Source organism: Amblyomma americanum, chromosome 2 (genome assembly GCF_052857255.1).
Source record: "Amblyomma americanum isolate KBUSLIRL-KWMA chromosome 2, ASM5285725v1, whole genome shotgun sequence".
Taxonomy (NCBI): Eukaryota; Metazoa; Arthropoda; class Arachnida; order Ixodida; family Ixodidae; genus Amblyomma; species Amblyomma americanum.
Genome location: NC_135498.1, coordinates 23024240 through 23050762, shown reverse-complemented (window position 1 = coordinate 23050762; position 26523 = coordinate 23024240). Strand labels below are relative to the sequence as shown.

General features: G+C 49.2%; 1 protein-coding gene across 5 annotated transcripts in view; it reads left to right on the top strand.

Annotated features, from left to right (window-relative positions):
- Nucleotides 1-26523, top strand: part of LOC144120761 (uncharacterized) — a 560558-nt gene that overhangs the window by 24718 nt on the left and 509317 nt on the right. For 2 of the 5 annotated variants that reach the window (XM_077653446.1, XM_077653448.1), the window contains exon 2: nucleotides 23984-24145. The exons of 1 other annotated variant lie outside the window; for it this stretch is intronic. The gene's annotated coding sequence lies outside the window, so the exon portion shown is untranslated. Of the gene's footprint in view, nucleotides 1-23983; nucleotides 24146-26523 lie in introns of those variants that run through there. 2 more of the 5 variants (XM_077653449.1, XM_077653451.1) reach the window with 2 other exon arrangements.

Sequence of the window (26523 nt, the reverse complement as noted above, 5' to 3'; positions counted from 1 at the left end):
GTAAGTATTTATAAACGAGAGGAACCCGTGAGAACAGAGAGGGCGGCGAAACCGCGGAGGGACGACGTGGCGTTGCTGACGCGTCGCTGCGGTCTTCCGTGCCTTTTTGTCTTGCTTTTTATTTATTTAATTATTGCTCGTTGTTTCCGGCTCTCCCCGCGACGCCGCGCGCGCGGTTTATCTCGGCCGTGTCTCTCTCTCGTTTTCCACAATTTTCTCATTTGAGAGATCGTTCCCCCGACGCGGCTGACCCGGTCCGCAATTTGTCGCCGTCACGTCCGAGAGCGGAGATGGAGTGCCGTGTTTTCCGCCGTATGTGCCCCTGCATGCGCGGGTATTTATGAGGCTCATCACTCGTTTACTTAATGCCTTACAGAGCTTCGTTGTTGCGCCACGATGAGTGGAGCAGTGAGTTTTACAAGCGGTTCGGGTGTTCACCACCTGCTCAAGCTACTTTTCCCACGTGTAATCGGCGATGTATTGTTTCATGATCACTTGAGAGTCGCATAGACAAGTGGTCGCACGCAACTTGCAGCAACTGCGGAAGTCTATATTAGGGAGGAAGGAGGAGGGGGATGTGGGGTCGAGGCAGGCTTGAGACTGATCGGTTGATTGCAGCTTATTAGTAGTGGAGCAAAACTCGCCCTAACTACAGTTGAACCTCGTTATAATGAAGTTGTAGGGTCCCGATAATTACTTCGTTATAGCCATAGATTCGTTATAGCCGGTGATGACCGAGCTGCCAAGGGGAATCGTCATTACTTCGTTATATCCATTATTTATTTATAAGCCGTTTCGTTATAACGAGGTTAGACAGCACTATAATCCACTTATGAGAAAGTTGAGTATGAGACCGGCCTACTCCTTCACCCTAGTTACGCTATCCCTGAAAACTTGCACTTCCACTGTTCTGTTTTTAGTTAGAATGCATATAAAAAGTGAGATGCCGAGTAACTGCTGACGAGTGGCATTGACGCTTTACACAACGTTTACGCTCTGGAACAACCGTCTAACCAGCGAACGTTCTGTCCAATGCTCAGCGTGGTCTAGAGAGCTGGCACCATCTGCGTAGAATTGTTTGCAGTATCAGTGCTTCTTATCCAGCTCTTGTTACTGTGCTTACCTTTGCTGCTAAAGGATAAAGTGTGTTTTGACGCCAACAATGGTCCCGTTGTCAAGAGAAGTTACAGAAGTTTAAATATTGTCAAAATCGCTGAATTTCCGGCACAACAATATTACATATTGCTACGGCTGTATCTGTTCGGGGTTGGTTGTGTAGATAACCCCTTAGATGTTAGGAGTAGACGCTATCCTCTCATGTGGCCGTCCTTTAACCGCTGCTCTTGTTTCGCGTTCGCTCGCGCGGGAACGGACCGTCAGCGGGCCGGTTCTGGCCGCAACGATAAGAGAGTCGTGATAAGCCCTCAGTTCCGCGTTTCTCGCTTCTTTCGGCTTGCCAGTATTTTGACTTGCAGAAGTCGAGACAGTGTTAAAGGGCTGACTTTATTGGTGACCAGTATGCGATAACTACCCAGTAATAATGACGAGGAAAGTTTGCATTTATTATTATTTTTCCAACATAGTTGTCTAAATGCACGATTTCCTTACTTCATGTCTGATGCAGAAGTAATAATAAATTTGGCCCTCCAGTGCAAATACTTGTTTCAGTTTATATTGCCCCTAGTTGCACCACTAGATGTAACATTGAGAGACAGGAAGGGGGAAGAGGGGGACAGGGATCAAACGAGGGTTAGTGACATCCTAGTCGGAATCAAGAGGAAGAAATGGGCTTGGGCAGGGCACGTAATGCGAAGGCAAGATAAGCGATGGGCATTGAAGGTAACGGAGTGGATTCCAAGAGAAGGCAAGAGTAGCAGGGGGCGGCTGAAAATTAGGGGGGCGGATGAGATTAGGAGGTTTGCAGGCATGCGGTGGCCGCAGCTGGCAAAGGACAGGGTTAATTGGAGAGGTAGGGCGCAGTCAGGCTGATTATGATGATGACCTGCACCACATGTCCAGAATTCGACGAGAACGTCTGAACGCGCCGTGACCCTCCACCTCTCAAGAGTGATCAACATGCAGGCCAATCGCCCGAAATGTTTGATGGTGCGTGGGGTCGAGCATGGTCCTTCCGCTGGTAGCATTACCAGGCGGCTGGATCGGAATCCAGTGCAACAATAATTTGTTTTTCCTTGAGCACTCATCCCGTAAGCTCTTGCACCCTTTAGCACGTATATTTGATTTACATCTATTCATTGAAGTTTGATTCCAATCCGACATCGGATCGCGCACTTCGAGGCAACCATTTGCGTATACTCGAGTTTAGCGACAGACAAGGAGTTCGGGTTGACGTTCGCTTTCCGATCTAGTCGCGAGCGGATGACGACGCCGCAGTTGATGGGCGTGCTTTGCAGAGACGCCAAAGAGAAACAAAAGGCACTTATGCGCGCCTATAGGGGGAAAGAGTGGGGGGGGAGGCGCCCCGCCGCGTTTTTCTTGTTCTGTCTGGATCTTGTCAGGGCGGGAAACCCGAAGCCCGGGCTTGCGCAGACTGTTTCCAGATGCGCGTGTGGCTCTGTCCCGGAACGCTCGCTTTTTCTTCCCCTTCTCCACCGTTGCGCGTACAAGGAGAGAGAAAGAGAGAGAGCCCTGGCGGTCAGCGCCGGCAGCCGTCATTTGTCACGTTTCCGGCACGGCGCCCGAAATGCGCTCGCGACGCCGCGGCAATACTACAGCATGGGCGTGCTCGTGAAATTCCAAGTCGCGGGCTGCTTGGTCCTGTCTGTAAACGCGGCTGTAGACGGATACGATACAAGAAAGATGCGGATTTTCCCCGTCAAAGGACCCCTTTCCAGCCAATGGCGTCGGAAGATTCTCATTAATCTGCTAGCGTAACAATGCGGCGAGTCGGGGGCTGCCTGGTGCTATCTATACGCGACTATAGTCGGATACAACTCAAGAAAGAATCGGATTTTCCCTGTCAAAGGACCCCATTCCAGACAGTGACGTCGGCCGATTCTCTTGAGCCTGTTAGCGTGACAGTGCAGGGAGTGGCCAATGAAAGGGCGTAGCCCCCTTCTTCCATGGTCGGGAATAGCCCCCTCCCTGCATCAGCCGCGTTTACATGAATGCGACAGAAGTCGACTCCAGTCCCCGTTTTGAGGGAAAGTGCAAAGAGGCCGAGGAAGAGAGTACAGGACAAGTCAGGCCTTTCCCTCTCAAAACCTGCTCTTTCCCTGAAAAAACGTGACTGGAGTCGACTTCTGTCGCATTCATGTAACCGAGGCTATTGTCACGCCGCTCCCTGCATTGTCACGGTAACAGGCTGATGAGAATCGGCTGACGCCATTGGCTAGAAAGCAGTCCTTTGAAGTGGAAACGCAGCTTAGTTCTTGAGTTGTATCCGACTATAGCTAGTAGCCTCTCGGAGCCTTTTTGCGCTCTTCAACTCATCCATTTTTTTCTTCCGCAATACATTTTCTGACTTGTAGAAACGATGCTTGTTGGGTAAGTTGATGCATGGTGCCAGGTAGAAAAACTAGCAGAACAGGATGCGTACACAAAAGGAGGAATTCACAAGGACGACGCTGACGTTACTTCAGTCACCTCTCATGCTGCTGATCGGCGCTATGAAAGGTAGCTCAAGGCACATAAAAAAATGTCAGAAAAGGTAGAAGTAACTCCTAAAAGCGATTTGGTAGATCGCTCATAGTAGATATCTAGGCACTATGAAAGGTGGCTCAAGTCATGCTCACTCCGGAATATTTTTCTCCGGTCATATACACTCACATGCACAGGGACGCCAACTCACAAAGGTTAACTTCCATTCATACACATCCGCTCACTCTCATAAGGACTCACGCTATGAGGTGCTCACTCCTGTGAGTGAGCCCACGCTTTCACGTAGTCTAGGTCGAGAACGCTTCGTCGCCTCTGATGAGATAACAGAATGGGCAAGAACCATGAGCAGCGATGCACGCGAAGGTGGAATCAAGTACTATAGAACTGGGCAATGAGAGAAACAGCGATGATGCACCGAACACGCAGCGGATAAGGGGAAATGGTTACATTGGTCCCTGGGCAAAACTTCACCTTTCTTATGCCTTAATCTGCTTCCGACTGCTATGCACTGAAGGCAGAGGCAGATTTTTATTTTTATTTTTTTATTTATCGCACCGTCAGGGCCAAAGGCATTACGAGGGGAGTGGGCTACATAGGATAAAAAAATTAATAAATTGAATACAGGGAACGTTATTAGAACATAAATTTAACGTTCTCCTGTATATACTGCACTTCTCTCTCTCTCTCCGTTTCTTTTAGAAACCGATGTCCAAAATGGTCACGGAGCGAATTAAGCTGATGGCAGAAAGTACAGTCTAATTCAGTCTCAGAATCTCCACCGAATCCAATGGCATACATGTTCTAGCGCATCATTCAGGTTGAGGTCGTATTGTAGCAGGCAGGTGTATCTTTAGAGGTGCACTGACTGATCACCTTGACGGACTGTCTAAATTGTTCTACTCGACGTCACTGTTTTCCAGCCAGTCCCTTATACTTTAAGCTGGTGCTGCACATATAGAAGTTGACTTTAGTGCATCCAAAGCAAATTACTCAGCAAATCACAGGACTGTATATCAGCGACCTAACGACAAACCGAACTCGCTTCGATATGCACGGGTTGTCAGGCTAGCCGGTCAGACATCACGAGGCCTACCGAACTAAAAACAAAACGAAAGAATACAAAACGCAGATGTACGAGAAGCGCCAGGGATTACTCGTACGCATTACTCGTACTTTCCTCCCTCGTTCTTTCATTTCCCTTTCCTCTTTACAGTGCTCTAGGCCTAACGCAAATGGAAAGCTGTTCCCTCTCGTTGCACAAGTCGCCGAGACAACTTTCAGCCTCGCTCTGTTTTGTTCGTACCGCAGCGCGCGCTCGTTGTGTCAGTATACAGCTCTTCACCCACTCGCTACCTCTGACGATGTCGACCGGCCAGTACCGGTCTCTCCGAAAGAGATGTCGCGCGGAGCGTCTCACAGCTGTCGCACCATCGCGGAAGTCCCATCCACAATCCCCGCGGGAAGAGGCGCGTGACGTCACTCGCAGTTCGCGCACGCCGGGTCACAACAGACACACGCGTCGCGGCGTACCCTGACGTCGATCGCCCGTCTAAGTGCGCGAAAACAAGACGGCAGGAAAAGACAGACGAGAGACATTGGGCGAAAGAAAGAAAGAAAGAAAGAAAGAAAGAAAGAAAGAAAGAAAGAAGCCGCACCGACGACAAAGGTGCAGGAGGAGGTACGGCGACGAAGATGCACCTTTCGCTGCCGCCTCGCGCGCTCGCACGGTTGACGCGCACGAGGCGGCGCTGGCCGCGCCTTTTACCGTTCCTTTTACGCGTCGTAATGTTTCGGCGTGACAAGCTGTCAGGCTGTCGGCGAAAGCTTTGTTTGGCCATTGTCCTTTCATTTCCAGCAAAACGAGGCGTCAGGCTTTACGGCTGAGAACGCCTTTGTCGCCTCCTCCCCGAAGGCGCCGCGCGCCCTGGCACTCCGCGGTCCCCGCCCGTATGTATACGTATAGTACGTACGAATGCGAGTACACACACATCCGACGTCGATGCGTGCTACGTTCACACGTTGGCGCCGCAGTTGGTGCTGTGGTGTTTGACTGGGCGAGGGATCGTAATGCGGCCTCGTTGATATCGGGCGTGGGTCCTCGCCCTGCCATCCCGGTATGTTATGGGGAGGACGATGTGAACGACGCTAAAGTGCGGAAGCAGCGGTGCTGGGCGTGTGAACGAACTTAAAGAGGCGGCTACTGTCGGTCATCTTGCGGGTCACTTATATAGCAGCATTAAGCGAGGCAAGTAAGCGGGATGGCCAGCTTCGTTTAACGAATTTGGTGACCTAAAATATTCGAGCCCGGGAACTCTGGCTCAGTAGCCGAGCGCTCTAACCACTGACCCACCGCGGCGGGAGAGATGGAAAAGCATTGTTTGCGTTAGGAATGACGTCAGCGGAAATGAATGAGCCCACACTGCGTTACTAGCTGCTGTGGCATAATTTGAGCTTGCTGCGATAATCACTTCGTCTAACGTTGCGTCGTGCAGAGGTGCAGTTCCTCACGAAGCATATCGTGACTGAAAGGAAGTAGTTGGCTAAGCACGGCTCACACTGCAAACGCGGGTAATAATGCGCAGTAAAGGAAGAAAAAGCCACGGGGTGCGCACTGTTCCTCATGTTATCCCATATTACGGCTGTTTCAAACAGAACATAGACAATGCCAATGGGTTGTGACATTCCAGCGTACGACAAGCTGAACCCTCCTCTTCTGTGCTGCGAATATTCTTTGTAGAACGGGAACTGCAATTCAAAGGGCCCGTCATGCACGTTTTCCACAAAATTCTAGTTAAAAGCAATTACATTTGAATATACGTGTGTTCGAAACATCCAACGAGATATCGCATGCGTTAACGGTGCTGTAAATACGTGTACCAGATCTCCAGGTTTGGTTGAACCTTGATTTCATCAAAATTTCGGCTGATATTTTTCCTGTCTCTTTCTTTCCACCCTGTCACGAACGATCGACAACATTTGCTTACCTTCGCTGATTTCCAGTTGCAGGGCAATGCTTTTATTGCGTGTTTTTTTCTACTTTTCCTTTTCTAGCTGTTTTGAAACAGTTGAGCACCTGAGGCTTGTTGGTATTGAGGTCGTGCACCTGACTGCTAAAAAAAAAAGAAAACCGATCTGCGTACTGCATCGAGGCGCAGAATTTATTGTTATTTTTTTCCTTTTTCCTGGGACGTCGTTTCGTGGTGTCTCAGAATCGTGGGAAAATCGATAAGGTGTATCCTGGCGGAAACGCATAAGTTTAGCAAAGAAAGACGAGGAAATAAGAACAAGGAAAATGGCGGGAGGGAAAATAAAGAAGTAAAGAAATGCGGAACGATGAAAGAGCAAAAACCTCATGCGTCCATTTTCGCGTGCGAAAAAGGTTGGTTGCATTGCAAAGCGAGCGTGCAAAAAAGCGTGATATGTGCCCGGAGGGAAAAATCTGCCGACCAGAACTGAATCGGACCGAAACGTGGAACCCCCATTGTCTTTTGAGGAGCCGAAGCCCAACGTGGGTTCTGAAAGGGAAAAAGAAAAGTATAAAAAAATGAGACGAAAGGCATGACTCTGAAACAACCCCGATGACCGGTCACTCGTTGTACGGCGAATCCCGTGTGAATCGGACCGTTTTGAAACAATGGTTGTGTCTTCACTGAAGAACAGCTGAGATATCCTTTTCCTTCATTTGGGACATGGGGGAATTTTTGTTCGGTTTCCGGGGTTTCTTGGCCAGTGCAGAATTCCTTTCCTTAATACCGCTGACCACTGTAAACGTTCAGCGGAACGTTCGCAAAATACAGCTCACAATGAAGTGGCCTTTCTTAATTGCTTCCTGGGAATAGTAGCAGCGCTTTGTGGGAACATCAGAGGCATTCCGAGATGACATCTTCGGAAGCCTGGGGGCACACTGCTCCGTTTTTGAAACAGCCACCTTCCAGCAGTGGATTACCGCATCTCTTAACCCCAGCGCCACTGCGCCGGTAGTGGTGTGAGGACGCGCCGCGATCTAACAATGCGACATACTTCGCGTAGTTGCGTAGGCGGAATTGGAATAGAATCAGAATCGGTATAGATTTTTGAGTGAAAGACAGTGGACTCAGAATCGGAATAAAACAAAAAGTGGAATACACTGGTGAGTGAAGGGAGAATTCTATCGCATTTCTTCCGCGTCAATCCAATTTATTACCCTTAATTCTTATGCTTATTCACCTGCACTTCGGTTGCACCGAAAGAAGTGTTTCCTATTCAACACTGCTTCTTCGCGGAAGGGCGATGCGGTTCGAGGGCTAAATCTTGACCGGGTCCTGACTATTGATTCATCTTGATTCTCACAGTCGTGTTACGTCATAATCCGGCCACGGTTTGTAAATCTAGCTTACACCGTACGCGGTGCACTGGCACAGAAACGGTACACCACTTCCGTGTCCACTGAAAGGCGTCTTACACGTAGTCGCGTGTGTGCATACGTATAGACGTGGCTCATCCATAAGGCTCTTTGTTGCATGCTAGGAAGCGAAGGCGCTATGCCATTTGTTCACTGATTCGCGAGGGTGCTGCTACTGCATTACTTGCTTGAGTTAACCTCTATCACGTGTCTGAGATGGGACTTTGCTACAGACCCACTTAACTCGTTCCATTCAACTCTGGAATCGAGACCACGAGTTCGCATCGATCATCTATAGGCTCGCAAGAACGGCTCTCCCGCCCACTCTCGTGAGTGCGTGTGCGCACACACACACTGGCGGTCACCCTCGTGGATCGAAAACAAAGAACGCGGACAATGCAGCCGGCGGCATCATCGTCCAAGCAACGATCCCGTTTCCCACAGCGCTGGCGATATGGAGCGCTTGTGCTCTCCCGGATTGGGAACATTATACGCGTCCACGCCGATCGTATAGAACGCCGACCTGGCTTCGTCGGTCCTGCCGCATGCACGGGTCTCCCCCTCTCCCACCCACTCCGCCCGCATCTCGGGTCAGGGAAAACAGTAGCCACCCGCCGAAAACGCATTTCGAGGCGTCGTTTCCCATGCGACCCGGCCGAGGCAACAAAACGTCGTAACAGTGTGCCGGCCCGTATATGACCACCGCTGCCGCCAGCATTTGCCAGCCACGTCGGCTCGGACTTCGCGCGGGTGCGTGAGACTGGACTGACTCGGGTGGTGCGCGGAGGGCGGCCGACGAGGTGCAGGAAAGAAAGAAGCGAATTGGAATGAATTCCTCGCCGGTGTGTCTGTGTGTGCATTCTCTGCGGCGGTGGCTTCCGCGGTGGCCCGACCGAAAAGCTCGGCGCGTTTCTCCGTGACCAAGATAGCCGAGCCTCGCGCCCTCTGTGAGCAACTCCTTTGTTCTTGCGTCGTATTTTTTTTTTGTTATGTTTCTCTACTTTTAGTCGCCTACAGCGACGAGAGAGGTCGCCTATATAGGGAACCCTCCCGTTGCCGGAGAGTTTCGGAAAGGAATTCTCACGGGGCGGTCCATCTTGGCCCCCTGTCTTGTATGTTCGGCCCCGTCCACGATGCGGGCCGATACTGTAGGAAGGACCGCCCTCGTATATGGCGTGAAGAAGTAACGATCGAACTGTCCGCTACGCGTCCAGGCCGAAGCCTGGAAACAATGGATCGCTTCGTGCGTTGTGCCCCTGCACGTTGGGAGATACACACGTTCTCAAGAAGCGGGGAACGCCAAAATGGTTTCTGTTAAATTGTCCGGGCTTTGAGAGCGCGGCGAACCGTTTTGAAAACGCGTCGAGGTGCTGTAGGATCCAGCGGGACCAACACACGTGGAGGATGCGTGCATGACTAGAAGATTGCGTGGGGAGTCCGCGTCCGAAGGGTTGCTTCTTCCCTCAACTTTCGTGGCGGGGTGCACACAGCGAATAGAGCCCGGCATAGGGCCGTGGGAAGTCTTCGTGACTTCTCGGTGTGCCCGGTGGTGAGACGCTCGTGCTCGGCGGACCCTTGACGAAGAAGCAGCCCGGTTGTCCCGGCTTCTTCGAGCGCCCGATTAGTCCGACGTTGAGTGCGCCCGCACGCGAGAGGTAGACTAACGGGAATGCGTGCTTTCTGCGTGATCGTTTCGGTATTTGTTACAAGCCGCGCTCTGCTCGCTGTTACGGCCGATGGGCACAAAACGAACACGACCGCTCTGCCGACGGGCGCTGCGGGCTTCCGTAAACGCGCCTACCTGGGCCGCCGCGTTTTCGTGACGTGGGATCGGTAACCTTGCGAAAGGCTCACGATTCGGCTGCCTCGCTCTCAAGGAACCGTGGATGCGGATTGTCGGTGCACCTGGCCTTTCTTTATTTTATAATAGGAGCAGCGCGGATAATGGCTGCTCTGTTTCCTTTTACTGCTGGCGTATTCAAAGGCTGGGAACTGATCGCCGACCGCTGCTTGCGATCATTAACGAAACTATAGGAGCGATTTTTTGTCTGTTCAATTATGTCGTTCGCTGGAGAAAAAAAAAAAGAGAAACAAGATTAGTGCACTAACCAACCAGACATGGATTGTGCTACTTTTCTTATTGAATTGAATATTACATAATAATTTCTAAGTATTGCTGAAGTAGATATTACCCGAATTTTGGAAGGTGTCGTTTGCTTGTAGCAGGAGTGATGTCGGATGCTGACGACCCTTGGTGCGCCAGAATAGCTGAGCACAGCCTTCGTTGCAGCCTTCGGCCCAAAACGATGAGAAATTGTGAACTTGAATTTATTTCGTCCTTCGAGTCACTTTTTTGCGTTGAATTACTTTTTGTTGTAGGCAGGGTTGAGGGAGATGTTGAGGGAGGTGGGTAAGTTCGACAGAAGTTTTCCTCGCGTTTCTTGCTCCAGCTGCCATTTATGTCACACTGTTACGGTGGTGAAATAATATCCCTGGGCTCACACGCCGAGTTTTGTTAGGGTCGTATTTTCGTTTGGAAGAAGAGGTGCTCTGGAGTGAGCAGAGAAGCTCTGGAGTCGAGCACTTGAATATGTACAGACCTCCCAGTAAGTAAAGCCCACAGGCTACGAGAAATAAAAGCTTTAGTACTGCTTGCATGTCAACAGCTTTAGACGCATGACAATGCTGAACGCCTAAAAGGCACTGAACCAAGACCTGTGTAGACGTTACGAAGCTATGGTGATGAAGCCTTACTAGCTACTGAAAAGGCCAGCCCTGAGAAAGTGTAGAGCTGGGAACGACTGAATGCAAAAGGACCATGTTGGGAACACGCGGATATGTAATCAGATAAATGTATTATTTCAGCAGCATACAGAGAGGTTGAGGTCGTTGTTGGCTACAAGTGGCATTAGCCTTGATTCCAATCTGCCGGCAATTGCTCCACTGTAGAGACACAAAAAATTAGCTGAAGAGAAGGGTTTGTGTCACACTCCTGTGACCTAATCAAGGACACTATCACCCTTGAGATGCAAACTGCCACTGTCACCAGCAATCGCATTGTTGAATGACCTTATAAGGTGATGTGTGACATAATATCTGTTTCTTAGTTGTTTTACTGCTCAAAGAACATTATACTATTCCAGTGTTTTGTGTTTCTGTGTGCAATAACCGCTCTGGATGGACTTCCTATTTAAAATAAAGCTTAAATGGCGATCTGCGCGACGAAAACTTCATTTCCCGCTAAGCTGATAATAATTGTTTCGCAGCACTGTTAGCAATACATACCCGTTATTTCAGTCTGTGCTGTAAGTATCTCTTCATTAGAGCAGTGCTTGTGAGAACGGGAATTTTAAAAGGAAACCAGCATATACACCCATGGCGATGAGATGACATTAGTTTAATGTAGCGGCCGTTATCCCGAAGGAAGAGAAAACGACTCTATAAAGGGGCACGAACTGTAGTGGGCATTATTGACGAGGAACAAGAAAAGCGTATTCCACAATGGCGGTCACGAATAGCAGAGCCCGACATCCAGAGTTCTTCAGTTAACGGCAGATCAGCCGTTGACGCAATGTAGTACGTCCATTATTCCAACGACTTCTTTCCGCGCGCGTTCCGTTCCTGGTAGGAGTTCCCAGATCGCGTCATGCTCGCCCAGTCACAATAGTGAAAGTAGCAGCTGCGTTTCCCCCACAAGTCTGGGGCAACGCGCCCCTTTAGCTCACACTGGCGGCGAAATAAGGCTGCAGGGGTTAACAGCCTCCGGTTCGGGTGTGTGCAAATTCTTTTTATTTTTCTGTTCGCAAAAGAAGGAAGGCTTTCTTGACTGGGAGAAGGGCAACCGCGCGACAAGTGTGGAAATCCGGCGCCCGGCACATACAGCTGGAGCGGCATTTTGCCCTGCCGTGCCCTCTTCCTTCGACGCTTGTCGCGCCCTCTCTCGTGCGCCGCTTCGTCCCTTCTCGGCGGGCCCCACCCCCGCAGCCCTCTTGAGACGACGAGAAAGATATGGCTCCGAGCAGGAAGCCTGCAACACGAATTAAAGCAAATTTCTCTGGGGCTAAGAAAAAGAAGAAAAAGTCACGAGGGTGAGAAAGGGTTTGGACAGAGCGCGCTGCCACGATGCCAGAAAAGGGGGCGCCACGTACGAAGACAGATCACCGAAGGAGGACGAAACGTTGCCTGACGAGCAGCACGTCGGCCTCAAGTTGGACGCTTACGGTCGCTCCTTGTAGCACTGTGAAGGAAGAGGCCCTGCTTTCTTTCAATTCAATTCAATTCAATTCTTTATTCACCAGAAAACTGGACGGTCTCCAGGGCTAAATGTTGCTGCCAACAACTTGACTGGGGCTCTGGAGCCGTTTACAAAGCGGCAGCAGACATTGGTTGCAGAGTACGCTAACATTAATTACAAACACTGAGTAGCAGAAGGCATCAGAAAATACAGATCTGCTGCAAGATTTATCACAACAATATATTCTTATCAATCTTATCAATGCTTGTGGGATGTCGTCCGAAATGCTTGGTACGAGGGTCACGTCGCCTGTGTGGTATTTAGCAGAACACTTATTACCACAGACTTTCCCCTGAGACTCGGGTACGACAGGCTCTTGTGTGCTGGCGGCGCGTCCTCTCCCAGGCCTCGTTCTGGTTGATATGCACAGGCAAAAGAAATTACAAGCCTGCAGGTCAGTTCTCCAGATAGGCACCTGGAGACTCGGCCAAAAAAGAGTTGGCACTTCAAGCTCTTAGGAAGATTATTTCGTTCCTCTGGATTAAACGAGATCCTCAGCCTGCACTTTGATGGAGGCGAAATGCAGAGACGCCCGTGTGTGCTGAGCGATGTTAGTGCATATTAAAGGCATCCAGATGGCCGCAATTGAGTGCCAATGGAAAGAATCAAAGTAGAAAAGAACATGAAATCAGAGCACATTTTTTTTTTCTTATATCTCTGTAATTATGAAGAGTGCCCCGCTGATCATGCTGTATAAAGGATGTAAAGGAAGGAAAGAGGCGTTTCCCCGCCGGTTCGGTCAGCGACGATGTTTTGTTGTTGGAAGACTTGTAAGATCATCAAATGTGCCGACTGGAGTGAGTGAGTGAGTGAGTGAGTGAGTGAGTGAGTGAGTGAGTGAGTGAGTGAGTGAGTGAGTGAGTGAGTGAGTGAGTGAGTGAGTGAGTGAGTGAGTGAGTGAGTGAGTGCGCAATTTATTTGTACTGGCATTATGCTTGCTCACTCTCATTAGGCTTGAGGAGCATTAACTTGATTAGCAAAGTATCAAGAAATCGTGACTGCGTGCCCTCGCTTACATCACTGCCTAAGTTTGACCAGATTTTTCTCATTTGAACAGATTGCGGCTATTGTCCAGATTCCTGTACTCGACTGGATTCAAATGCTAACACTGCCGAGGGATATCCCTCGAAATGTGCGTCGGGGCACTGTTTTGTCACCGACTAATGTAAATACGCTTTTAAGGTAGCCTCCCTCCAGAAACACGAATCACAGCAGTCGCTCAATACAGTCCGGGACGTAATGCAGGCGGAAGGCTGCGTCCTCTCCACAGGCGACGTTCGTGTCTGATCCAGCTTGACAGCACACCCATTGCAAAATTATTTATTTATTTTCTTTTTATTTATAGATACTGTGGTCTAGTACAGATCATAGCGGGGTGGGAAAAAAACAAACAAAATACAAGCATATAAACACTCAAATTCATAACGTTTGCAGGCACTTTTCAAACATCAATAAAGAATTATGATTAACAGTTTCGCTATTAAGTTTATGTACATCGCTATTGAGTTATGTACATCGCGTCACCCACCCGCTCTCCCCCTAACCGATATCACAATCAAGCTCTATCACCATCGCATCACAATTCACCGTCACTATCATGCTATCCGCTGTAATCTACTCTAAACAGAAAAGTGTAAAAGGGAGCAAGCTCCTTTTTTACTACAATATAGGCGTATTCGTGTTTTGAGTGATGTACCACCATCACGCTTGCACAACGTGGGTCCGAGTGCTTCAGTGTTTTGTTTGTTTTTGTTTTCTTATCGTGCAGTTTAGGTTGTTCAGGGTAAATAAGTTAATGCACCGAGCAGAATGCAGAGGGAGGCCGTTGAAACAGCAAACACACGCTGTTAACGCTGTTTGAGGAGAAGGGGAGAGAGAGAGAGGTGTGGGTGACGCCACAGCGCTGACACAACGAGGCCAGAGGAGAAAGCGAGCGAAAGAGAAGGAGCGGGGCGGATGAAATGTGGCAGGGACGAGCGATTCCGAGTGCGGAAAACAGATGTTCCGTGCCTCGGCGGCGTCGGCAACGGGCCTGAGAAGAACGGAATGGGTGAGGAAGGAAAAAAAAAAAGAAAAAGGCGGGCAGAAGGGGCTCTCCTCGTCGACGTCGCCGCGGAGTCGGCGCCGCCGGCAGGAGACGCCACAAACGAAGGAGAAATCGTCACTTCCAGCTCAGATTACGCCGACCCCAGGGTTCAGCGAACTTTGCTGCCGCGGCGCGGGCTGCTGTGCTGGAGCGGCTCGGTCGCTTGCGCGCGCGCGATAGCGACAACGGCTACGCCGCGGGCACGCGCCATTGGCGCGGAGATTAGGCGCGCTGGGGGATGAAGGGTGACGCCGGATTGCGTCGCTTCTCTGGTTCAAATTCGGCTTCGTTCAGGTTTTAATGCTACGAGGGTATTTCCCCTTCACTTCTTTCCTTTTCTCTCAAAGCTATATCTTCGGCGCTGCCCTGTTGATTTTAGTTTTTAAATAGAGCGTCTTTGCGTTTTCTTAGATTTCTTTGAAAGAGCTAGGTTACTTTGTGTGAGCCCCAGCCTGTTAAAAACATTTCACTCATTCGTTAGTTTAGGCTAGTGATAGAGGCACGAACTGAAAAACTTTTGCTCTTACTTTCCATTCGTGCTCCATTCTAAGTAGAAAGGCAGCACCCTTTTCAGAGAGGGTGAACACAACACAGTCCTTCACGTTAACTTCCTAAAATATTAATTTTTATTCGGTCGCACGACGCAGGGTGACGTGATGCTGATGTATGTAAGCGCTGGGTTACCGTAACTCGGAACGATTTCGGCATATGTTCAGTGTCGCCTCAGGTTGGGTGCCTTTGACAAGAGATCGCACTTCTGGTTTATTGTTTTATGTAACACAAATCGCTGATACTGGCATTTGTGCGAAGAAAACTCCTACACCATTGTGTTGTCACACTTACCGTCTCTATTTAAAGTCGCATCAGAACGTACAGCGAAGGACGACTGCACATGTTCATAGTCGCATTACTCCTTCACCTCAGTGCGGGCCGGAATGGAGAGTGGGCGTCATCTGTGAGGGTATGCGAGGCCAAAGCGGGCTGTCAAGAATGGTGGTTTGTATGCGCTTCCAGCCAAACTCAGTGTATTTGAGTGGGAGGTGACATGTGTTACCTTGCAGTACGCATTTCTTGCTGCCCATTGTAATGCTTCTCTGCTACCTTGCATACGCTGTCCGTCATTGCTCTTTCTCGAAGACTGCACATAAGGATAAATGTACTCAAGAACGAAGAAGTAGATTACGCATCGTCACCACCGAATTAATTATGACGCATAGGCGCCTTTGAAGCGAAAGCTTCACTACGCTAGGTAAAGTCGATTTCGCCGTGCGTTGCCGGTTGACCTTCAAGCGAGCCAGAGATCAAGTGTGACTATAGAACTTTTCACGATCCTCGGGAAAACTGTTTTTCCGGGCTGTGGGGAGAACGTGGGGGAGCTAAATCCTCAACTATTTCCTGTACTACGAGCACAGTCAACTGCACAATATGACGGCGTCCGTGCACCTGTTTGTGGTAAGGTCTACAGGTCTTACCGTATGTGGTCCACCATGGTGTCACACCACTTGACCTTTGACCTTTCTGTTCGCCAGTAGAGGGCGGCAGAAAAAGCCGCAGCGTTTACTGGGTGACCAACCTCTCGCGATCAACCATTTAATTGCCATCTGCCAGGGTAGCAGGGTGGGCGCGCTGCCTATCCAGTGTGCGGAACGCACTCAACGTTACAGACGCCAAGCCGCGTCTACTTTACCGATACACCCCACCTTTCGCTCTCTAACCAGAATCAGCAATAGTTAAACCGCTGCTAATTTTTTGCTCACTGCCGTCAACTGTTATCAAACCTAATCGTAAACTACCCGTGTTCAACCCGGGAGCAGAAAGGAGTTGGTCGACTTAGTTCCGCGATTAATTAACTGAAAACTTGCACATTACCGAGTAGACCTTGTATCCTGCATGTGTAACGCATGAAAAAAAAAAAAAATTAACGGTGAGATTCTTCCACAGCATGTGCCGACAACGACACTCCGTTAGAAATCTAATCGCAAGAAATCCATTTAGAACTGATTCCCCCCATGGGTTTTACATTATAACCACGGCCTGGTTGAATTGGTTATTTTTTGTTCCTTTTCATAAAGTTGTTTTTAGGCACCAGTAAGCTACATCGATAAAAAAAGGAAAGGAAAGAAAAAGGAGGTGCTGCTGCAGAGGAGGTCCAAGAACAAAAGCGGTCCCAGCACGAAAGGGTTACGCGCACAGCGGTCGAGTCCGGCCCCTCCGGTCGGAATAAGGTTCACGTGGTGTGACGCGGCGCGGATTCGCATGACGATGATTGATTGATTCTGGCCGGCTGCCGTTCATTAGCGACTCGCAGGGCGGCGCGCGCGACGCTTTCGTTAGGGACGTGCCTGGCGAAAGCCCCCCCCCCCCTCTCTGCTTGCCTCCTTACGGTTCCTCTGCACGCCATTCTCGCTTTTGTTCGTTTCGATTCAGGACTCTTTCTGTTCTAAAGCGTTCGGTTTTAATTACAGCGTCTCTTATAAGCTGACTTCTTTCCAAACCGGCGATGTGACTGTGTGTTACTTATAAATCTCGGTCGGATTATGGAACATCTCGCGTGAACCTGTATTGAAACGGCCACACAGTGGTTTCTTTCGAGATTTATTATATTGTATTCACCGAAAGGAGCAGAGGTAGAAATGGCTTTCTTACACTTCGGGAAAAGAATTGCCCAAAAGTTATTTAATTAATTTATTTTTATTTATTTTATTAATTTATTCAAATACCTCACGCGCTACGACTGGAGTATTATTATGTGAGGGGGCTACATAGTTCAGGTTCGAAACAGAAGCAAATAGACGATGTTTATTATAACACCCTTATACAGTAGAAAGCAGCCAACCAGAAAATAAACTAAATTGAAAAACACACTTCAGAACACACTTCAGAAAAAACACTTCAGAACAAAATGATGCTTATTTTTTTCTTTGAAAATAACACAATCTGAGATGTGAACAATGCTATCAGGAAGCCTATTCCAATAATTGATTGCTGGGGGCAGGACTGATAAGTTTGATACTGTGGTCCTTCCCGAAATGCTTTGCGTTGGCGAAAACCAGGTAAGACATGGTAATTGCCACGATGAAGAATGGAAGCCGCTTTATGTCTCTAAAGCTAACAAGGGCGCGGTACAGGCTTGCTCGGCCCGATTATTGTATAATTTCCACGTTATATGGCACGTGCCTGTCGTTGTATGCAGTGTGGCACGTTACTCGGACGAAATCCTCATTCGCCGATGGTGGCGTTCGAAGCCTGTTCCTCTGCGTATTTTTTGCGTCACACTTTTCTTTCGTTTGGCGTTTAGCGCTTTTCTGCTTTCTTCTCTTCTTTTTTTGTCGGCACCCCTGGGTGGGGCTGACGGGAGAAGAAGAATTAGGATTGATTGTTTTTAATGAAATGAAATGAATGGTTAAATAGATGGATGAACGGGACGACAAGCGGACGCGAAACGGGACTGCCACTGCTGTTTTATTCTTTTCCAAGCTCGTCTATTCTTTTTCTTTTCCATTCTCTCTCTCTCTTTTTGTCTTCGCTCCGGAAGATCGATTCCACTGTTTCTTTTACCACTGGCAGTTCAGTCTTTCGTCTCTCTGTACGCTGCATCCTGCACCCTTTACCCACCGCCATTTCTTTTGAGATGCTTTTATTTATTCTGAGTATTTTGTCTTAGCGATAGATCGAAGAATCTGTCAAATTTACTGGTTTATTCTGCTGTTCTTCTTTTTTTATTTTCAATACTATTCTCCCTCGCTCGACACGGGAACTTGGTCGGTACTTCATCAAGGTTCTGTTTTGGACCTATTTTGACCAAACCTAACTTTGAGGGCAGGAAATAATGAAGGCTCTTTTTCGCACTACGGCACACATAACGCGTTGCAGTCATATTTAAAATGTCAAGTACTAAAAAAGTAATACGAAAATGAGGCGTAATCTGCTGCTGGCTGATGATGCAAAGCCTGACGCGATAGCGCCGCGGGGCTCGCGAAGACGAGAAATAGATCTAAATGCGTTTATAATCGAAAAGATCGACGTCTCCTCAATAAAGGCAATCTTCGATCTTTGCCTCGAATCTCTAATCAGCTAACTCTGCAACTTCTTTGCCTCCGTGGCTTTCCCCGATGGCCGGCGGCGCAGGTGAAAAAAACTAGGCCTTCTTATTATTACAAGGTGCTCATCCAAAGGTACGATGGCCCGCGAACACGCAATAAACGTCTCACTATTTTTTCGCTCCCCCGTTCGTCCCGACGGTTTCGGTTAAATAGATGCGCCCGGCGCACTCTTTATCTCGAATATCTTCCTTTTCGCCGACGTACGCGTGTAATAAACGTCACTTCATCCGTTTTTCTTTCTTTCTCTCCTTTTCTCTCATTTGCTAATACACCAGGCTTTCTTTCCTACCTTTCTCTCTCTCTCTCTCTCTCTCTTCGTCGCAGAGAAGACGAGCACGACCCTTCTTGGCAAGCACGCATGCCTAGAGCCGGAGCGGGCATTCCTCATTAAGACTGTATCGCGGAGAGCCGCGCTTCTCGGGGTCCATGAGTCTGACCTCTCATCGTTTCTGCCATTGGCACGGAAGCCACGAGCGAGGTCACGTGGGCGGGCTCGCCGGCGCCGCCAGAAGATGGAGGAGAAACACTGGAAGTTGTGTAGTGGCGCAGACGAGGAGAACGGACAAACCTACACCACGACGACACGAAGTTGTGCAGCGTGGAGCGGAGAAGGGCACGCCCCTCTCTTTCCACCCCCCCCCCCCCCCTCCCCAAGCTTCCTTACCCTTGTTCTTCGCCGCCATGTTCGCCGCTATCTCTTTCCTCGCGAGTATAGATGTCCGAGCGGCGATCGCGAGCCCCTGGCCTTTTTCACCGCACTTGTTGCCTCAGCAAATCTACGAGGGGGGTGGCCGCTGGCTCGGCCGGCTGTTGGGCACCTTGTTTTCCGGCGCGGCGTTCCTGTATTTCCCTCGCGCGCGAATTATATATCTTTTTTTTCTTTTTCTTGCCTTCAACTTTGATATTTAGTCTTTCCCCTCCCTCTACTGCACTTTGAGAACCCCCCTCTCTCAACAGCGCGCCGAATGCGCGAAACACCGCGTCGGCTGCTCGTTGGCGGACGGTCACGAAGAGCGATATCTCAGCTTGCGTTTCGTGCTCTGGGGAAAACGAGTCGTTAATTTCCTCCATTCGGCCCATTGTTGTGCGCAGGGGATCCCATCTCTTTCGCCGTCCGCCCAGCCAGCAGCCCTTGCACTCTTTTCCTCTAGCCTTTTATACTGTACAGCTAGCCGCCTTCAACCCCCCCCCCCCTCCCCCTCCTTCCAGCACCTCCAACCTCCCCTATGTACCCCCTATATATCTGTACCGAGCCGTACGAGATGCATTCTTGGCCGCTTATGCAATATAATCGTTCCTCGGGATCTCCCACTTCGATGGGCATTTGTTTTTTGTGTTCGTGGCGTTGCTGCTGCGATCGCGGTTGTTGCGGCGGTTGCCTGCCTTTGCGCGTTGCTGCCGCGCGCGTGCGACGTCGGCTGTACGCGGCTCGCCTCTGCAGTGTGTACGAGAAGGGGGAAGGTTAAGCTTTGGGCAGAAACAAGCACGTTCTTCGGCGCTGACTGTACACACGGCATGGGCGGCGCGTGCTTTCGATAAAGGGCGTAGATGAGAGGTCGACGAAGGGGGTGTGGGAAAGAGCGCGAGGATTTGGCGAGAAGGAGCCAGCGACTTCATCTACATTTGGTGTGCAGCAGGGAGATAGCGCTTCGATTCGTGCGTGCTATGCACACCTCTGCTCGCTTTGGAACGCCAGAAAATGTGTTAATAATAATAATAATATTAATTGGTTTTGGGGGAAACGAAATGGCGCAGTATCTGTCTCATATATCGTTGGACACCTGAACCGCGCCGTAAGGGAAGGAACAAAGGAGGGAGTGAAAGAAGAAAGGAAGAAGGAGGTGCCGCAGTGGAGGGCTCCGGAATAATTTCGACCATCTGGGGATCCTTAACGTGCACTGACATCGCACAGCACACGGGCGCCTTAGCGTTTTGCCTCCACAAAAAACGCAGCCGCCGCGGTCGGGTTCGAACCAGGGAACTCCGGATCAGTAGCCGAGCGCTCTAACCACTGAGCCACCGCGGCGGGTAGGAAATGTGTGGTCCTTTTCGTCTTTTAAACGCATTTTCATCGTTTGCTGTTGCAACCCTGCTTGTTTGTTCGAGCTGGTGTTAGTGCATAAGGATACCGCTACGCCCCTGTAATCCTGTGTGCAATTTGGAAGTGAATGACAATTTCGCACAAAAGGGTGAATTTTCTGGTTGTTTCTCAACTAGAGTTGATAATGATTTTTGGATATTGTACGCCAAAACTAGTTAGAAAAAAAATCTGCCATCACACATAATTATGGTGTAATCCAGCTGAATGCTTATACTTTGCTCCCTCTGATACTTACGCTTTGTTGCCACTGATATTGTATATGGGAGTACCGTGCAGTGTCAGTGCACTTTAAGAACTATAGGTGATCGAAATTTATCCGGAGCACAACCCTCATACGGCGTACCATTTATCTTCCTTCTTTCAATGCCTCCTTCCTCTGTTCCCTCACGGTGCGGTTGAGATGATCACCGAGAAGTGAGACGCTTACTGCGCCTTTAATTTCCTAAACCTAAGAGTGTGATTTATGGTCAGCACGCTCTGATCGCTTTTACTGGTTTCGGGAATTAGTCAAATTGACTCTATAGCTCCTTTTATTTTTCCAGTATGCATAAATTTAACAAGCCACGCCAGCACATTGCACGAAGAACCTAGCAACATATACGAAAGTTTCTATTCATTTTCTTATTAAATACTACCAGCTTCCCGTTGCTAACTGCGGGTAGCAGCAGTCATTAACTCAATGGGTTAGTAACTGTTACTAACCTTCCCGTTACTTACTGCAGTTACTAAGAGGGTAGTAACATATGTAATAACCAGTTACTACCCCAAAGTTAGTAAGTACTACTACCTTTTTTCTGAGAGTGTATGTTTTTAAATTTCTCTGAAGAAGTAAAAATAACTCTGGTTTTCGGATGCCTATTGTGCATGGTGTGGTCTTTTTATCGTGCGCCAGACTGCGTGCGTGCACTTCCAGCTGTCTTGCAGTAAACTGTGGATTCGGTGTATAGTTACAAGTGTTAATTATGCATGCATGCCCGCCATTGTAACATGTGGCGTTTTTTTTTTTTCACGTATGACTTACCTGTATGTATAAGACGGTAGCAATCTAACTACAATTCCAGTCGGGTCTTCTTACTCTGCGCTCGAAGCGACAAAGGATGCGGTGAGTCAGTGGAACGGGCGATACTCGAAAATTCTAGGAGTAAGCCAACGTGATCGCCGTTTGTAGCTGCCACCAGCGGAGCGCGATGCTGCTTTCCTAGATATGACTGACTGGTTTGTGCGCACGCTCCGTGCCGTGCGCAGCAAGCTACGAGTTCGCGCAGACCATAAAACAAATTCCACTCGGCTACATAACTGAAATTAAGAAAAGAAAACTCGGGCATGGGCGGGGCATGTAGTACGTAAGACTGATAACATGTGGTCTGTTAGAGAGCGACGGAGTGGTTGCCATGGAAAAGGAAGTGTCCCCTTCCAGGCACCGACTGTGCGCAATAGGACTGGCAGCTTTCTCCCGCACTGCCCCAGTGGCCCCAACACAGAAGCCATACCGCCAATCACACCCCGCTGAAGCGTGATACAGTCCTCCTCTTCTCCGCTATTCCTTAAATTGCCTCTCAGGCATTTATCCCTCCCTAGCCGACAGTCTTTGTGTTGCCACATGTGACGCTCATTTCGGCCAACCTCCTGACCCTGACCGACAAGCCCGTCTCTTCCAACTCTGTTCCTCTTGTTTCTAGTTGACCAACAAGCGGTGGAACTTCTCTTATCCCACTTTTCCCCATTGGCCGATGGCATAGCATTCTTCTTCTTCTTCTTCTTCTTCTTCTTCTTCTTCTTCTTCTTCTTCTTCTTCTTCTTCTTCTTCTTCTTCTTCTTCTTCTTCTTCTCAAGTAATATGGCATTGCTCCAATATATTCATTTTCCTCTTCTTTTGAGGGCGGCGCAGAGCCTTAATTACTAAGGACCTTGGCGAAGGCTTGGCTGTTATAGTGCGACCGCGACTGACGCTAGATGGAGCTAACTGGAGCTCATTGCCATAAAATAGAACAATAGAACACCTCATTCTAAAATGTGATGGTATCCATCCCGATGTCGATGCAGGTACAGTCACTCTTCCTGAGGCCTTAGGGTTTAGATATAACAATAGTCATGTAAATAAATCTGCAGTGGAAATTAGCAAAAAGCGATTGGACGATTGGCGGCACAAAAGCAGAGAGGTGACATAAGTTTTAAAGCGTAGGAAGACGTATTTTAAAGAAAATGGCGAATTTTATTAACAACTTACAGCAGAGTTAAACAAAAATAAAGGAAAAAAACTGAGCATGGTGGCAACTACCACTGCCCCGTTTCAAAGGGGACGCTCCTACCTTCCATCCATGCCAGTAGCCTTTGTCTTGCAGTGGACTGATTGTGAGGAAGACTGCAGTGGGATATCCGCATTAACTATTTGATCATGTGCTGCCTCGGATATTTCGTAATTAAGGAAGCCAGGAACTGCCGGGTGACTGAGACATGAGCACGTCTTCAAGGCAGACACGCATTTTGGATTTAGTGAAAGATATAGTCCGGAAACGGATATACTATCGACTGTGCCTACTTTTTGGCGCACCAAGAGCTCTGCTGTTTACTCGTATCCAACAAAGTAGGGCCCAAGGCATTGCATTCAAAGTGAAGACTACAGCTTCGAGACAACGTCTGCTCTTCGAGGAACAGCACTACAGAGGAGGCACTCGGATTGATTTCGATTATTCGACCTCGCTACCCGGCCACCCTTGCAAACCGCCGCCGACCTTAAAGCCCAGATTCAGTTTTCTCGGCAGCCGAGGCTCGAGAGCATGCAGGAGGATTAAGTCGGGCGGCGGCAGCCCCGGGGCGGGTCATGTAGGCACAGCAGGCCCTCGCGTGAAACGCGCCGCTGGCCGACGGTTCGTTCTCGAGCCCAGCCACGCACCCCGCGCGTGAGGCTCATTAAAAGGGAAGCCCTAGAAGTGCCGCCGCTCCGCTGGCCGCTCATCTAGCGGAGGCGCCCGGGTCTGTGGCCGGTGCTGTTTGCGTTGCGGACTCGTGAGTTGTTTATAGGGGACACCCGGCTTCGCGGTAATTAGATATCACTGTCTTTGGCGCCTCCTGCTGATCCGTGTTGTCCGCGATGGATGCTTCCTTTTCGTGCACACGCCTAATGCTCCATCACACTTGTCCCCTCGCGCCTCCTCCTGCGCTTCTTGCGTTTTTTTTTTTGTCTCCTCTTGGGCGCAATATTTTCCTTGCCTCCTTCACCTGTTTCCTCCCGCTGCTCTTCTCATTACTGTTTTTTTTTTCCTTGTCGCACGTGCTCCACGTGAGTCTGAAGAAGCGGTCTTCTTCGTTCGCGCAGAGAAGAGGCTCGGTGTCATTGTTTTATTCATTCGCGCTTCTCTTTCTTTTCTTTTCTTTTTTTATTCCCGCGTGCACGCAGGCGGTGTTGGATGCCACATTTGCGAGATTGTACCTGTCGTTGGCGGCAAAAGCGATCCGGCTGGATTAGGTTTCGGCCAGCGTGAGAGAGGCCGCGCGGTCTTGTTCGTTCGCGGCAGGGGACCGCCGAGAAGACCCGGTTAATCGCCAGCACTGGGAAGGGGTAAGTCCATATTTTCTTCTGCGGTTCTTGGCACCTCGCGGGGCACAGCCACTGTGCACAGACTGTTTTGCTCTATCTGTATATTCGTTTTCCGTAACACCTGGCAAAAATGGCCCGCGCTATTTTGGTTCATATGCAGGCTGGGTTCACAAGCACTCCCCCACCCCCCCCCCCTTATTTTTTTATGAACCTGTGTGTTAGTTGAAGGAAACTGGCGTGCTTTTTAAGCGCTTTAATACCTATAACGCAACTCAAGCAATGGCTAAGGCGTATATATAAACATGTTCTCCTTTGCGAAAGCCCGAACGCCGAAGAACGGCCGTCTATAGCGAGGAGGAGGAGGATTCGCACTGTAGCTTACATTGTGCAGTGTGTCGTCCGCAGCTGACGTAACTTACGCGATAGCTACGATTGCATAGCTCATAAATAGAGGCGTGCGCGAAACCACCGCGGTTATTAAGCCACGTAATGGGACGCTAATTTACGCAGCTTGGGCTCTCATTATGCTGCATCAGTCGTTAAGCGGAACGTGGGAACCAGTGTGGAGATTACTTCTATAAGCAATGACAGCTTATACACTCTGTTCAAGACTCCCGTTCTGCCGCTCACGGTTGTCTAATTTCCGGCGTTTGCGCTTCTCGATATACTGTTGCGCTCTTGCAATGGAAGCTAATTGAAGTTCGCAACAACTGACACACTGCTTCCCAGTTCTGGTGATTCGTTCTTTTTATTTGTTTCTTCGTTTTTTTTTTTTGTCGTTGCCATCTCTACAGAGCATTGATTAGGTCTGTTCGCGGAGGGGGGGTGTCGAATTCCCGCCCGACTCCAAGTCATGCAGCCTTCATGAAAAAGGATCTTGACAGACTGTCAGCGCTTGGAAGTCGCTTTGCTGCCCTTAATGAGTGCTTTGAAACGAGTCTCAATTGGTCTCACTTTGCGCGATTCCCATCGCGAGTGCGTCATTCTCGGATAATTGGGGGGGGGGGGGGGGGGCGTATAGCTGTATCGTGGACGACGGCCGCTGCAGGCACGTTTCTACATCACTGGGGCATCGGCGACTAAATGGCGCACCGTTCTCTGTTCCTCGGTGTGCCCTGTATTTCTTTCCCGATTCCTTCTGCCGCTTTAGCTTTATCGTGGCTTTTCTACTCCGTATATGTATAGAAAAGGTTCCGTTGCGGAGCAGCAGCAATAAATGATAGCCAGGCGCAATAAAGACTCGCCGAGATATGGCGGAGGGGGGAGGGGGGGGGGGCACTTTCGTGAGTGCTCGTCCATCTACGCGTAGTTCCCGGTTCCCTCCGAATGCACTTATTTGGTGCGCAGCCCTTGCGATATTCGCGCATGCAAGGAAAGAGTGAAGTTAGGTTAACTACCCGGCTGCTATCTCCAGGCGGCGCGTTTATGCAAACTTCAGGGGAAGACAGCGAATAAAACAAGCGCTGTAACTTGGCGAAACACGCCCGTCGATGATAGCATATATACTTACAGCGGAATCGGTGTAACGTCACTCAAACGGCGATCTCGACGACACCAAAGCACAGTGTGCTGGCGGCGCGTATGCATACACAATCGAAACTCGCTATAACGAAGTGGAAGGGGCCCGGCGATCACTTCGTTATAGCAGTGACTTCGTTATAGGCCGTGTTGACCGAGCTTCGGACACTCGTTATTCCTTCGATATATCCATTGTTTCGTTATAAGCCGTTTCGTTATAACGAGGTTCGACTGATATATTCATGTGCTTTTTGATCGTACTGCTTACTCAAAATAATTTCGTTACTATTATTAATGAAATTTCAAACATTGCTCAAGGTATTTTCTGCCGGCTTCCTAAATTTCTGTTCACTGAGACCAACGAACAAAAATTTTCCGTGTGTGATGTGCTGCATGACTTGAGACTTATTAAAATGCCTCATGTCTTCACAATTCTTTGAGCATCAATGCTTCAGAGAAGACAGTCTATTTCAGAAAAACAAACATACAAACAAAAAGCACCGCATTCGCTCTAGCATAACATGACCATAAAAAAATTTAGAAAATGGTGCAACAAATCTTTACTGGTTTTCTCTAGATCCAGGAGGAAACGTCTGTCTTCAAGCTGATTGCCCGTACGCATGCGCAGTGATGACCGTAATTAGGATAAACACGAGATACTCCATCTCTCTTTTGTTCCCGTAATGACGCATCGATAAAGATCAATAAGGGCTATTCGAAGATGATTGTTATAGGGTTGCTGATTGCTCTTCGATCAGGCTGGCGCGACCTATACTATTTGCGTGCAGAAAGGTGTGTCGACAGTTTCATTCTCTCGTTGGAACATACACAACATCTGGAACTTAAAAATGCGATACCAAATCTTGCAGAAGAGTTGACAG